This window comes from Cetorhinus maximus, chromosome 27 (genome assembly GCF_964194155.1).
Source record: "Cetorhinus maximus chromosome 27, sCetMax3.hap1.1, whole genome shotgun sequence".
Taxonomy (NCBI): domain Eukaryota; kingdom Metazoa; phylum Chordata; class Chondrichthyes; order Lamniformes; family Cetorhinidae; genus Cetorhinus; species Cetorhinus maximus.
The window spans coordinates 7,924,304-7,939,628 of NC_135905.1; the positions used below are offsets into that span (position 1 = coordinate 7,924,304).

Below are 15,325 nucleotides of genomic sequence, written 5' to 3' on the forward strand. Positions count from 1 at the left end.
TGCCTCTGCCACTGTCTGGGGAAGACAGTTTCAAAGATTCATGATCCTACGAGAGAGAGTTTCTTCTCATCTCTGTCTTAAATGGGAGACCAGTTATTTTTAAACTGTGTCCCCTAGTTCTAGTCCCTCCCCAAAAGGAGAAACATCCTTTCAGCATCCACCCTGTCAAGGCCCCTCAGGATCTTATGTTTCAATACAATCACTTCTCATTCTTCTAAACTCCAATGGATGCAGGCCCAACCTTTCCTTGTAAGATTACCCCTCCCCCCAATCCCAGGTATTAGTTGAGTAAACCTCTGAACTGCTTCAAATGCATTCATATCTTTTCTTAAATAAGGAGACCAAAACTCTGCACAGTACTCTAGATGTGGTCTCACCAACACCCTGTACAACTGTAGCAAAACATCCCTACTTTTATATTCCATTCCCCTTACAATGAATGACAACACCATTTGCCTTCCTAACCCTGTTTAGCGTCACCTAGTGTGACTTGCTCAGGAGCTGCACTCTGGCATTGCAGTCTCTGCTACATTTGCTGCAGAGGAAGACCAGCTGAGTAGGTGCACGATTCTCTGGCCTTTCTTTTCTTTGGGCCGCCTTCTCAGCCAGCTGAACTTTTCGTTTCTGCCCACCTCTTTCAATGCCCTTCCAAACAGCCAGCCTCCAGAGGTCACAGCTGTCAGCGAGTTTCAGTTACCTGTAACAATGTCCACCAGCATCTTATCTCGCTTGCAGGTGTCCCAGTAGAGGAGGTATGGATGCCCAGGAGGTTTGACCTAGTGGCCAATTCAATATACAGAAGGCCTTTGGCTACTCGGCTGTCATCCATCCAATGAACGTCGCCAAGCCAGCGCAGACATGCCAGCTTAACAATGAGTGTATGCTGATGGAATTAGCATGCTCCAGGACCCCTGAATTGATGACCTTGTCCTGCCAGGTGTTGCTGAGGAGGCTATATCTGAGATGGTGAAGATGAAATTCCTGCCAAGCATATGTTGTCCAGGTCTCACCACTGTAGCGAAGTTCACTGAGGACAAAGCTTGGTATCCTCGCGGTTCAGTGTTCCCTAGTCAGGTTGCTGTTGTTCCACACTTTCTTACTCGGCTAGGACATAACAGCTGCAGCTTTTGTGATGCGTGTGTTGATTTGAGCATCAAGTTACAGATTGTGGTGATAGTGGAGCCTAGTTATGTAAAGTTATCAACAACCTCCAGCGTCATATTGTCAGTGCTGATAGATGGTGGTATGGCAACATCCTGGACCATGACATTTGTTTTCCTGATGCTGCAGGTCCAACCAAGCTCTTTACTGGCGTGAAAGAGTCTGTCCATTTACAACTGAAGCTGTTCCTTGGTATGGAATGCTAGTGTGGCATTGTCAGCTTAGAGTAACCCCCTGAGGACTTGGCACATCTTTGTTTTGGATCTCGGGCGATCAGGGCTGAACAGCTTTCTGTCAATTCTGGTATGTAAGTAGACATTCTCTGTAGAAGCCTGAAGGTGCATGATAGCAGCAAAGTGAAGAATATGTCAAAGAGTGTTGGTGCCAGGACACAACCTTGTTTGAACCCACTGTAGATCTCAATTCCATTGTTGTCCCACCATATCCATCGTGTTGTCATAGAAAGAGATCACATTGAGCAGCTTACTGGGCAGCCAATTTTCTCCAGCAGCTTAAATCGACTGCTTCTGCTCACATGGTTGAATGCCCGAAAGCAATATATAGTGGTCTCCTTTGTTTACTACATTTCTCTTGTAGCTACCAAACTGAGAAGATCATATTAATTGTAAATCTTCCAGTTCTGAAACCACAGTGAGATTTGGGTTAGATGGATCAGCCAGGATTTGCAGTCTGACAAGGGCAACATGGGCAAATACTTTTCCCACGAGGGAGGTGCCTTGACAGTTGTTACAATTGCTGAGGTCGCCCTTATTCTTGTACAGGATCACGATCTTTGCATTGCATGCATTCTGGGGCACCACCCCCTCCCTGCAGCACAGACAGTGAAGTTCATGCAGATTCTCAGGAGTGCTGGTTTGCCTTGCTTATGAGTTCAGGTGGTATAGCATGGAGCTTTGCCCATGCAAGTCAATAGCTTTGCTAAGCTCTTCCACTGTGAGTTTAGTATCCAGCACTGTCATGAAAGGCAGGCTTTCTATGGTGTCGAGAGCTTTCTCAGTAAGTGTCCTCTGTGGAGTACAACTCAAGGTAGTGTCCAACCCATCTCTCCAATTGTTAATTGCAGTCAGTGATTACCTCCTCTGCATTTGTTTTCAATGAAGCTACTTTCTTTGCTGATTGACCTGTTGTCTTTTTGATCCCTTCGTACATGCCCCTAGCATTCGCTGTGTTGAAGAACATCTGAATTCTCTGGCAAAGTTGTAACCAGTCGTCATTGGCGCATTGCCTAGCAGTCTGTTGGACCTTACTTCAAGTTGCTCTTGGTGCATTCAGAGTCTTCTCACTTTGAGATCACTTGTAACTAATGAGAGCGGACTGCTTGGCTACAATGGTAGGTTTCATCATAGTGATGTTAGCCTCAAACCAGACAGCATTTTTCTGCTCTTGTTTCCCATATGTTGAGTGCAGTATTGTAGATGGTGTCTCAAAGTATTTTGCATTTCACTTCTGCTCTCTAAGTGGGAATGCCAGAGAACACCTGCTCAATCAAGTTGAGGAACTGTTGTTTATCTGGGTTGGCAGTATATCTACTGTTGATATGAGGGCGGCTAACGTTGATACGAGGGCAGCATTTCTGCTTTGAATGAATAAACTTCAAGGGTTGCATCCTAACCCTGGTGCATACCAGGCAGTGATCTGTTTCACAGTCAGTGCTGCAGTAGCTGCGTATGTTGAGAATTTTCATTCATCTTTCCCAGGCCATGATGTCCAAGATAGGAGGACCGTGCTTCATGGTCCACACCCACTCTTTCTTTGAAACCTCTCCCCATGTAGGTAAAGCTGTTCTGACTGAGGGATTCTGCTGATAGGGTCAAGCTCCTCATTGAGCTGGTCTTTCACCTCTAGTGGAGCACTGTTTTTTTTTGAGTTATCAACAGTCACAGATTGCAACTCTTTTTGAATGCAATCACAGTTCTTGGTTTCCGGGAGTGGGACATGAACCCACAACCCTCTGATTCAAAGGCGAGGGTGCTATGAACTGAGCCACAGCTGACACCTCCTGGAGCACAGTGTTAGAGCACAAATACTCATATGAGGTTAATTGGTCTGTTTGAGTTAAGAGGCAGATGGACAGAACTCATTCTGAATCATTTATGTGGGGTCCATCATTAAGAGTAGTGACTTCCTTACAGTGAAGTCAACAGCCTGTTCACACATTTCTTTCTGAACTCCTTCCCTGCCAGATGAATATGTAATTTTTTTTTTCAGTGATCCACTTTCCACGAGCCTCTTGTACATCTCTTGGAGGGAAGCATTGTCAATGTTCAGCCTTTTAAGTTCCATATCAATCACAGCTGTCTTGTGTGTGTTATCAATCAGCAGCAAGTCATATGGTCCTGATGTTCCAGCTTGCCAATAGAAGAGTTTGTGTCTTCTTTCTTGTCTTTTGGTTCTGTCCAGACTTTAGGCCCCAAGCACCCATTAAAGCAGATGGACCGTGATGTGCCAGGACTTTATCGATTTGAGACTTGAGGTGGGCAGTGGCTGGTCAATGGGGCTTGTTGGTCCCTCCCGCCGTTGGAGACAGCCCAAAGCACCCATTCTCTATGCCAATCAAGTTGGGCTTATCTCTCATGACTGCCATTTTCCATGCCTGACAATGCAGCACAACTAGAGTGCCTCTCCAGGGCACAAGCCTATGAAAAATTTATGAAGATCTTGGGCTGCCCAGAAGTTTTAGTGCCCCTCTCAACCTCCCCGGTTGAGTCCAAAGAAATGCCAAATACTATTTGCCACTAGCCTGGCTGCAGGAGTTCCAGGAAAAGTAACATATTTAAACATGAGCCTGCCTTTAGGATCCACTCCAGATATTTTGTCAGGGTTTACTCCCTTAGCCTTCAACTTCCCGAGGTATCCCTAAGATAGTGGAGCAATTTGCCCATAACTGGGAGTTTGGTTCATGAGTGTCAGTGTGGGCACATGCCGGTGGGTCTGCACACTTCATTTCTAGGGACCAAACCTCCTCAGAGTTCCTCTGAAGTTTCAGCCTGGGCTGCAAGGGACTCTGTTTTCGTGTGTCACCACGAGGAGGTACAGCTAAGGATGTGTTGATGGAGAGACTGTGTACTGATAGGGAGAGACATACATATTTGGCTTCCCTTTTCACGCTGTTGTTAGCCAGTAGTGCAAGCTGAAAATGAGAAGCAAACTAGCACAAAGCAAAAATTGTGGTAACTCTCTTCGCCCACACACTAGACACACCGCATCGACCTGTTGGACACATGATCCTACAGATATAATGCAAATTAGTAGGACAAGAAGAATTACTATTGAGAGATCTTGAGCTAGAAATGAAGCTGAATATAATGAGCCAATGACACATAATTTAGAAAATGGGAGAAAAGCTTGCTGGGTTATTATTGGGAAAAGTCGACAATAGATTGAAAGACAGGAAAAAAGACAAGATGATGCAATGGAATGGGAGGAAAAAGTTAACAATCCCATTAATCTAAAACCATTGTTTTGGCTCACTTTTCGCTTTCAGGCTTTGGGTTTGAATCAAAGGAAAGAAAATCACTTTCAGCTATAACATACCAAGTACATATTCTTCCTATTGAAGAACTGCCAATTTTATGCCAAGTTGGTGATCAGTTTGTAATCTAAGTCCATTTATTCGATGGAACTTGTCAGTTTTGAAATTGGCCTCAAAAAGGTACCTTTTAATTTTCAACTGTTTTGTTATTAGGCTTCCCACAGCTGCATCCAGCATCATAACCTCCCCAGGCTAGCTGTGCGGGTTGACTTTGTCTCTTTAAGATGAAATCTCAACCAATAAGGATGCTTGGTGGGGAACCACTGCTGTAGATAGTACTGTATTATACTATTGATCTTTGGAACTACGTGCCCAAACATGTGTCTGGAATATATTATTTAGCAGTGTTGATGAATTTGCAGGTAAAAACATCATGGGATAAGTTGTTTCTTTTGAGTTCTGTGTACTGTACAATACATGTTTGTGGGAGTGGAATGCGGAAGGAAATTTACTTTTCGGGTAGCCATAAAAAGTGCATTGTGTAGTGAATTTATTTGAATTAAATTTTATTGTGCCTCAGAGATTGGGCTATAAAGATGTAATGATTATAGTGTGCTGCTTCTGTCCAGCCCCTTGAATTATCATTTCAATCAACTTTATCTAGGCAAGTAAAAACATTAAAGTATGAAATTTCACAGTTTTACAAATTAAAACAAGAATACTAAGGATATTATCTAGCTGAGTTCTAGGGAAATAATTCAGTTGAGGGAACTGAGCAGATCATAGAGCTTTAAAATTACAGATATTCCAGTAATAATCTCAAAACCTAATGTTGAAACTAACTTTTCAGGTTAAGATAGCAATAAATAATCCAGCCTTGGATGATCCTTCACCAAAACCCGTTCTGCATGACCTGAATATTTCCAACGTTTTCAGTTCTTATTTCAGATTTCCAGCATCTGCAGTATTTTGCTTCTGTAAAACATATAGTCTGATATTTAAACCCAAAATTAGTATTTTTAAAATTCATTCACAGGCTATGGGTGTCTCTGACAAGGCCAGCATTTATTGCCCATCCTGATTGCCCCTGAAAAGGTGGTGATGAGCTACTTTCTTGAACCTCTGCAGTCGATGGGGTGAAGGTATTCCAAAAGTGCTGTTAGGTGGGGAGTTCCAGGATTTTGGCCCAGCACCAATGAAAGAACCATGATCAATTTCCAAGTCTGGATGTTGTGTGACTTGGAGGGGAACTTGCAGGCAATGGTGTTCTTGTTCCCATATGCTTTCTAGGGTGTAAGAGGTTGTGGATTTGGAAGGTGCTGTCAAAGAAGCCTTGGCAACTTTCTGCAGTGCATCTTGTAGATGGTACATACTTCAACCACAATGGTGGATGGGGTGCTTAATTGGTTGAATATTTTTGAACTTCTTGAGTTTTGTCGGAGTACTAATCTTAGAGGCAAGAGGAGAGTATTTCACTACATTCCTGAGTTGTGTCTTGTCAATGTGGAGAGGCTTTGGGCATTTAGTTGGTAAGTCACTTGCATACCTAGCTTCTGACTTGCTCTTATGACCACAGTATTATGTAGCTAGTCTAGTTAAGTTTCTCGTCAGTGGTGAAGACCAGGATGTTGATGGTGGGGATTCAGCAATGTGAACGCTGTTGAATGTTAAATAGATCTGGTTGGACTCAGTCTTATTGGAGATGATCAATGCCTGGCACCTGTGTGGCATGAATGTTACTTGTTACTTATCAGCCCAAGCCTGAACATTGTCCAGGTCTTGCTGCATATGGACATGGACCACTTCAGTATCTGAGGTGCTGTGAATGGTACTGAACATTGTGTAATCATCTGTGAGCATCCCCACTTCTGACCTTATGATGGAGTGAAGGTCATTGATGAAACGGCTGAAGATGGTTGTGCCCAGGACACTACCCTGAGGAACTCCTGCAGCGAGGTCCTGGGACTGAAGTTCATCATAACTTACTTGTTTTTGCTCTTTAGGCCTCTTTACAAAGCCCAGGAACCTATATGCATTTGAACCATTTTCTCAACCTATTCTGCCACCTTCAATGGTTTGTGCACATGTATCCCCTTGTTTCTTTAGTTCTGTACCGACTTTTTAGTATTGTACCCTTTGTTTATGTTGGCACTCTTCATTCTTCCTACCAAAATGTATCATTTCACACTGCTGCATTAAATTTAATTTGCATGTGATAATCTTTCTGCAGATTATCGTTTCTAAGCTTTTCCATCACTGAGTTTAAACAGACCAGCTTATAGTTGCTGGGTTTAACCTTTGACCCTTGTTCTAAAAAGAGCATAACATTCACAATTCTCCAGTCCTCTTGCACCACCCCTATATCTAAGGAAGGTTGGCCAGTACCTCTGGAATTTCTTCCCTTCCTCCCCTCAGCAAACCTCATATGTCAGTCCCGCCATCCCAGGAATCAGTCAGGTAAACCTTCGTGCATCCAAAAAAAACCAGAAAATGCTGGAAAAATTCAGCAGGTCTAACAGCATCTGTGGAGAGAAACAGTAAACGTTTTGAGTCCGTATGATTCTCCTTCAGAGCATACTAGTGCATCCAATGCTGTCCCAGTGATTTATGAGCATTAAGTACAACCAGCCTTTCTAATCTCTATCAAATTTTATACCATTCAGTGCCTCAACTATCACTTCCTTCACTGACTTGGCAGCATTTTCTTCATTGGTAAAGAGGGATGCAAAGCACTCATTTAGTACCTCAACCATGCCCTCTGCTACCATGTATAGATCCTCATTTTGGTCCTATAAGTCCCACCCTTCCTCTTACTACCCTTTTATTATTTATATGCCTGTAGATTCCTTTTCATGTTAGCTGCCTTTCTTATCTCATACTCTCTCTTTGCCTCTCATATTTCCTTTTGCAATTGCCTTCAAACTTTCTATTTTCACTCTTGTTCTCACTTGCATTATCAAGTTGACGCCTGTTGCATGCATCCTTTTTTTTTGCTTCCTTTGCATCATCCAGGAGCTTTGGCTTTGCTTGTCCTACCTCTCCCCCTCATGGGAAATTACCTCTACGTTTTTTTTAATTCACTCATGGGATGTGGGCATTGCTGGCTAGGCCAGCATTTATTGCCCATCCCCAATTGCCGTTGAGAAGGTGGTGGTGAGCTGCCTTCTTGAACCGCTGCAGTCCATGTAGTGTAGGTACACCCAAAGTGCTGTTAGGGAGGGAGTTTCAGGATTTTGACCCCGTGACAGTGAAGGAATGGTGATATATTTCCAAGTCAGGAGGATGAGTGGCTTGGAGGGGAACTTCTAGGTGGTGGTGTTCCCATATGTCTGCTGCCCTTGTCCTTCTAGATGGTAGCGGTCGTGGATTTGGAATGTTCTGTCCAAGGAGCATTGGTGACTTCCTGCAGTGCATCTTGTAGATGATGTATGCTGTTGCCACTGTGCATTGGTACTGGAGGGAGTGAATGTTTGTGTATGGGGTACCAATCAGATGGGCTGCTTTGTTGAAATAGAAACTAGGAGCAGGAGTAGGCCATTCGGCCCTTCGAGCCTGCTCCACCGTTCATTATGATCATGGCTGATCATCCAACTCAATAGCCTGCTCCTGCTTGCTCCCCATACCCTTTGATTCCTTTCGCCCCAAGAGCTTTATCTAACTCCTTCTTGAAAGCATACAATGTTTTGGTCTCGACTAGTTTCTGTGGTAACGAATTCCACAGGCTCACCACTCTCTGGGTGAAGAAATGTTTCCTCATCTCAGTCCTAAATGGTCAACCCCATATCCTCAGACTGTGACCCGTGGTTCTAGACTCCCCCACCATTGGGAACATCCTTCCTGCATCTACCCTGACTAGTCCTGTTAGAATTTTATAGATTTCTATGAGACCCCCCCTCATTCTTCTGAACTCCAGTGAATATAATCCTAATCAACTCAATCTCTCCTCATATGTCAGTCCCGCCATCCCATGAATCAGTCAGGTAAACCTTCGCTGCACTCCCTCTATAGCAAGTACATCCTTCCTCAGATAAGGAGACCAAAACTGCAGACAATATTCCAGGTGTCGTCTCACCAAGGCCCTGTACAATTGAAGTAAGACACCCTTGTTCCTGTACTCGAATCCTCTGGCTATGAAGGCCAACATACCATTTGCCTCCTTTACTGCCTGCTGCACCAGTACGATTACCTTCAGCGACTGGTGTACAAGGACATCCAGTCTCGTTGCACATTCCCTTCTCTCAATTTATACCCATTCAGATAATCTGCCTTCCTGTTTTTGCTACCAAAATGGATAACCTCTCATTTATCCACATTATACTGCATCTGCCATGCATTTGCCCACTCACTCAGCTTGTCCAAATCATACTGAAGCATCTCTGCATCCTCCTCACAGCTCACCCTCCCACCCAGCTTTGTGAATAACTGGGGTCCCATCACTTGATCCCTGCGGCATCCCACTAGTCACTGCCTGCCATTCGGAAAAAGACCCGTTTATTCCTACACTTTGTTTCCTGTCTGCCAACCAGTTTTCTATCCATTTCAATACACTACCCCCAATCCCATGCGCTTTAATTTTACACGCCAATCTCTTATGTGGGACTTTGTCGAAAGCCTTCTGAAAGTCCAAATAAACCACATCCACTGGCTCCCCCTCATCAACTCTACTAGTTACATCCTTGAGAAATTCCAGTAGATTTGACAAGCATGATTTCCCTTTCATAAATCCATGCTGACTCTGTCCGATTCTGCCACTGTTTTCCAAGTGCTCAGCTATTAAATTTTTTATAATGGACTGTAGAATTTTCCCCACTACCAACATCAGGCTGACTGGTCTACAATTCCCTGTTTTCTCTCTGCCTCCCTTTTTAAATAGTGGGGTTACATTAGCTACCCTCCAGTCTGTAGGAACTGTTCCAGAGTCTATAGAATCTCAGAAGATGACCACCAATGCATCCACTATTTCTAGGGCCACTTCCTTAAATACTCTGGAATGTAGATTATCAGGCCTCAGGGATTTATCGGCCTTCAATCCCATCAATTTCCCCAACACCATTTCCCTACTAATACTGATTTCTTTCAGTTCCTCCCTCTCACTAAACCCTGTGTTCCCCAACATTTCTGGTATGTTATTTGTGTCCTCCTTTATGAAGACAGAACCAAAGTATGTATTTAGTTGGTCAGCCATTTCTTTGTTCCCCATTATAAATTTCCCTGTGTCTGAGTGTAAGGGACCTACATTTGTCTTCACCAATCTTTTTCTCTTCACATACCTATAGAAACTTTTACAGTCAGTTTTTATGTTCCCTGCAAGCTTACTCTCGTACTCTATTTTCTCCTTCTTAATCAATCCCTTGGTCCTCCTTTGCTGAATTATGAACTGCTCCCAATCCTCAGGTCTCTTGTGTTTTTCTGGCCAATTTGTATGCCTCTTCCTTGCATCTAATAATATCTCTAATTTCCCTTATAAGCCATGGTTTGGCCACCTTTCCTGTTTTACTTTTGCACCAGATAGGAATAAACAATTGTTGCAGTTTACCCATGTGCTCTTTGAATGTTTGCCATTGCCTATCCACCGTCATCCCTTTAAGTAACGTTTCCCAATCCATCATAGCCAATTCACGCCTCATACCTCGTAGTTTCCTTTATTAAGGTTCAGGACCCAAGTCTCAGAATTAACTCCATCTTGATGAAGAATTCTATCATATTATGGTCGCTCATCCCCAAGGGGCCTTGCACAACTAGATTGCCAATTATTCCTTTCTCATTACACAATACCCAGTCAAGGATGTTCTCTTGTTGGTTCCTCAATGTATTGGTCCAGAAAAACATCCCGTATACACTCCAGGAAATCCTCCTCTACGGTATTGTTACTAATTTGATTTGTCCTGGATGGTGTTGTTTGAGCTGCACTCACCCAGGAAGTGGGGAATATTCCGTCCCACTTCTGACTTGTGCCTTGTAGATGGCGGACAGGCTTTGGGGAGTCAGGAGGTGAGCTACTCGCCGCAGGATTCCTAGCCTCTGACCTGCTCGTGTAGCCATGGTATTTATGCGGATGACACAAAAATAGGTGGGAAGGCAAGTGGTGAGGATGAAGCAAGGAGTCTACAGAGGAATTTAGACAGGTTAAGTGAGTGAGCAAAAACTTGGCAGATGGAATATAATGTGGGAAAATGTGAGGTTATGCACTTTGTCAAGAAAAATAGATGAGCTGAATGTTATTTAAATGGAGAAAGACTGCAGAAGGCTGCAGCACAGAGGGATTTGGGAGTCCTTGTGCATGAATCCCAAAAAGCTAACATACAAGTTCTACAGGTAATGGGGAAGGCAAATGGAATGTTGGCCTTTATTTCAAAGAGAATGGAGTGTAAAAATAGGGAAGTCTTGCTAAAACTATACAAGGCACTAGTTAGTCCACACCTAGAATACTGTGAACAGTTTTGGTCCCCTTATCTAAGGAAAGATATACTGGCATTGGAGGCAGTCCAGAGAAGGTTCACTAGGTTGACCCTGGTTATGGAGGAATTTTCTTATGAGGGGAGGTTGTAGGTTGGGCCAGTACTCATTAGAGTTTAGAAGAATGAGAGGCGACCTTATTAAAACATATAAGATTCTTAGGGGGCTTGACAGGGTAGATGCTGAGAGGTTATTTCTCCTTGTGGGACAGTCTAGGACCAGAGGGCATAATGTCAGAGTAAGGGGGCACCCATTTAAGACAGATATGAGGAAGAATTTCTTCTCAGAGGGTAGTCAATCTGTGGAATTCTTTACCGCAGAGGGCAGTATAGGCTGGGTCGTTAAGTATATTCAAGGCTGAGATAGCTAGATTTTTAATCAGTAAGGGAATCAAGGCAGGAAAGTGGAGTTGAGGATTATCAGATCAGCTATGATCTCATTGAATGGCAGAGCAGACTCAATGGGCCAAATGGCCTACTTCTGCTCCTATGTCTTATCGTCTTATATGGCTAGTCCATTTCAGTTTCTGGTCAGTGATAACCCCCAGGATGTTGATAATGAGGGATTCAGCGATGATAATGCTATTGAATGTCAAGGAGTGACGGTTAGATTCTCTCTTGTTGGAAATGATCATTGCTTGGTACTTGCATGGTGCAAATGTTACTTGCCACTTTTCAGCCTAAGCCTGAATATTGACCAGGTCTTGCTGCATTTGGACATGAACTGGTTCAGTACCTGAGGAGTCGCAAATGGTGCTAAACATTGTGCAATCATCAATGAACATCCCCACTTTTGACCTTATGATGGAAGGGAAGGTCATTGATGAAGCAGCTGAAGATGGTTGGACCTAGGACACTACCTTGAGGAACATAAGAACATAAAGTACATAAGAACTAGGAACAGGAGTAGGCAATTCAGCCCTTCGAGCCTTCCCTGCAATTCATTACGATCATGGCTGATCTAATTTTGGCTTCAACTCCAATTTCCCACCCTCTCCCCATAACCTTTCAACCCATTACTAATTAAAAATCTGCCTATCTCCTCAAATTTATTCAGCGTCCTGGCAGCCACTGCACTCTAAGGTAGTGAATTCCACAGATTTACGACCCTTTGAGAAAAGTAATTCCACCGTGTCTCTGATTTAAATCTGCCACCCCTTATCCTAAAACTATGGCCTCTTGTTCTAGAATGCCCCAAAGGGGAAACATCCCTCAATTAGATCTCCCCTCATCCTTCTAAACTCTAGCAAGTATAGGCCTGCAGCGATGTCCTGGGACTGAGATGATTGACCTCCAACAACCACAAGCATCTTCCTAGGTATGACTCCAACCAGCGGAGAGTTTTCTTCCTGATTCCCATTGACTCCAGTTTTGCTAGGGCTCCTTGATGCCACACTCGGTCAAATGCTGCCTTGATGTCAAGGGCAGTCACTCTTGCCTCACACCTGGAGTTCAGCTCTTTTGTCCATGTTTGAGCCAAGGCTATAATGAGGTCAGGAGCCGAGACCTTGGTGGAACCCAAACTGAGCGTCAGTGAGCTGATTATTGCTATGCAAGTGTTGTTTTATAGCACTGTTGATGACCCCTTCCATCACTTTACTGATGATGGAGAGCAGGTTGATGGGGCAGTACTTGGCAGGGTTGGATTTGTCTTGCTTTCTGTGTACAGGACATACCTGGGTAATTTTCCACATTGCCAGGTAGATGCCAGTGTTGTAGCTGTACTGGGACAGCTTGGCTAGGGGCATGGCAATTTCTGGAGCACAAGTCTTCACTACTATTGCCGGAATGTTGCCAGGGCCCATAGCCTTTGCAGTATCCAGTGTCTTCAGCCGTTTCTTGATATCATGTGCAGTGATTCAAATTGGCTGAAGACTAGCATCTGTGGTGCTGGGGACCACCAGAGGAAGCCCAGATGGATCATCCACTCAGCACTTTTGGCTGAAGGTGGTTGCAAATGCTTCAGCCTTGTCTTTTGCACTGATGTGCCGGGCACCCCCTTCATTGAGGATTGGGACAATTGTGGAGCCGTCTCCTGCAGTGAGTTGTTTAATTGTCCACCACCATTCACGACTGGATGTTGCAGGACTACAGAGCTTAGATCTGATCCATTGGCTGTGAAATCGCTTAGCTCTGTCTATCACTCACTGCTTATGCTGTTTGGCATGCAAGTAGTCCTGTGTTGTAGCTTCACCAGGTTGACACCTCATTTTTTGATATGCCTGGTGCTGCTCCTGGTATGCCCTCCTGCACGCTTTATTGAACCAGTGTTGATCCCCTGGCTCAGTGGTAATGGTAGAGTGGGGGATATGTTGGACCTTGAAGTTACAGATTGTGATTGAGTGCAATTTTGCAGCCAATGGACCACAGCGCCTTAGTCTGAGTTGCTAGATCACAATCTATCTCATTTAGCATGGTGATAGTGCCACACAACACGGTGGAGTGTTTCCTCAGTGTGAAGATGGGACTTTGTCTCCACAAGGACTGTGCGATGGTCACTTCTACCGATACTGTCATGGACAGATGTATCTGCAGCGGGCAGGTTGGTGAGGTTGAGGTCAAGTATGTCTTTCCCTCTTGTTGGTTCCGTCACCACCTGCCGCAGACCCAGTTTAGCAGCTGTGTCCTTTAAGACTCAGCCAGCTCAGTCAGTAGCGGTGCTACCGAGCCACGCTTGGTGATGGACATTGAAGTCCCCCACCGAGAGTACATTCTTCGCCCTTGCCACCCCCAGTGCTTCGTCCAAATGATGTTCAACATGGAGAAATACCGATTCATCAGCTGAGGGGGGCAGTACGTGATAATCAGCAGAAGGTTTCCTTGCCATGAGGCTTCATGATGTTGAAGACTCCCAGGGCAACTCCCTCCCGACTGTGCACTACTGTGCTGCCACCTCTGCTGGGACTGTCCTGTCGGTGGAATAGGACATACCCAGGGATGGTGCGGGTGGTGCCTGGTACATTATCTGTAAGCTATGATTCTGTGAGAATGACCATGTAAGGCTGTTGCTTGACTAGCCTGTGAGACTGCTCTCCCAATTTTGGCACTTGCCCCCAGATGTTAGTCGACGGGACTGAGTCTGCTGTTGTCGTTTCTGGTGCCTAGGTTGATGCCCAGTGTCCGTTTCCATTCCTTTTGGATTTTTTAGCGGATTGATACAACCGAGTGGCTTGCTTGGCCATTTCAGAGGGCAGTTAAGAGTCAGCCACATTAATATCGATCTGAATATCGACTTGATAGAAGTTTACAAAATTATGAGTGGCATGGACAGAGTAGATAGTTAGAAGCTTTTTCCCAGGGTGGAAGAGTCAATTACTAGGGGACATAGATTTAAGGTGAGAGGAGAAAACTATAGAGGAGATGTGCGGGGCAAGTTTTTTACACAGAGGGTAGTGAGTGTCTGGAATTTACTGCCAGAGGAGGTTGTTGAAGTCAATGTAGGCCAGACCCGGTAAGGACAGCAGATTTCCTTCCTTAAGGGGCATGAACCAGATGGGCTTTTACAACAATCGACAATGGTTTCATGGTCATCACGTTTTAACTCCAGATTTTTAATGAATAAAAATTTTTACCATCTGCTGTGGTGGGATTCGTACCCGGGTCCCCCAGAGCATTACCCTGGGTCTCTGGAATACTAGTCCAGCCACAATACCACTACGCCACCACCTCCCCTAACTGTACCCAAATCATCTCTTGTTTAAAGGCGGCCTACTGTTCTATAATAGATTTGCCTGCCAATCTTTAATTCCAGTTGATCTGAGGTATTCCCATTATCAGCCCATTGAAATTGTCCCTCCTCCAATTATGTATTTTTGCTTTAGTTTACTTCCTGCGTTTTTCTACAGGAAACTTATACCTTATGATGCTATGATCACTTTCCCCTAAAAATACCCCTACTGACACTTGATTCACTTGACCCACTTAGTTCCTATAGAACAAGATCCAGCAATGTCTCCTTACTCGTTGGGCTGGAAATACACCAATCAAGAAAATTCTCCTGAACACACTTTAGAAACTCTTCCTGCTTTTTGCCCTTTACATTATTATCCCAGTCTGTATAAGGATAAATTAAATCTCCCATTATCAGTAGTCTCTAGTTTTTGCACCCCTCTAATTTCCCTGCAAATTTCCTCCTGTGTTTCTTTCCCACTAATTTCTAAACCGGCGACCTCTACTGCCTTAAAGGAGAAGGGCATCAGATGCATGGGAACACCAC

The 15,325-nt window shown here is 44.3% G+C and overlaps 1 protein-coding gene across 5 annotated transcripts in view; it reads left to right on the top strand.

Moving 5' to 3' along the window:
* The window catches only part of bmpr1aa (bone morphogenetic protein receptor, type IAa), a 250,312-nt gene that overhangs the window by 49,955 nt on the left and 185,032 nt on the right, over window positions 1–15,325 (top strand). The gene's annotated exons all lie outside the window — the stretch shown is intronic.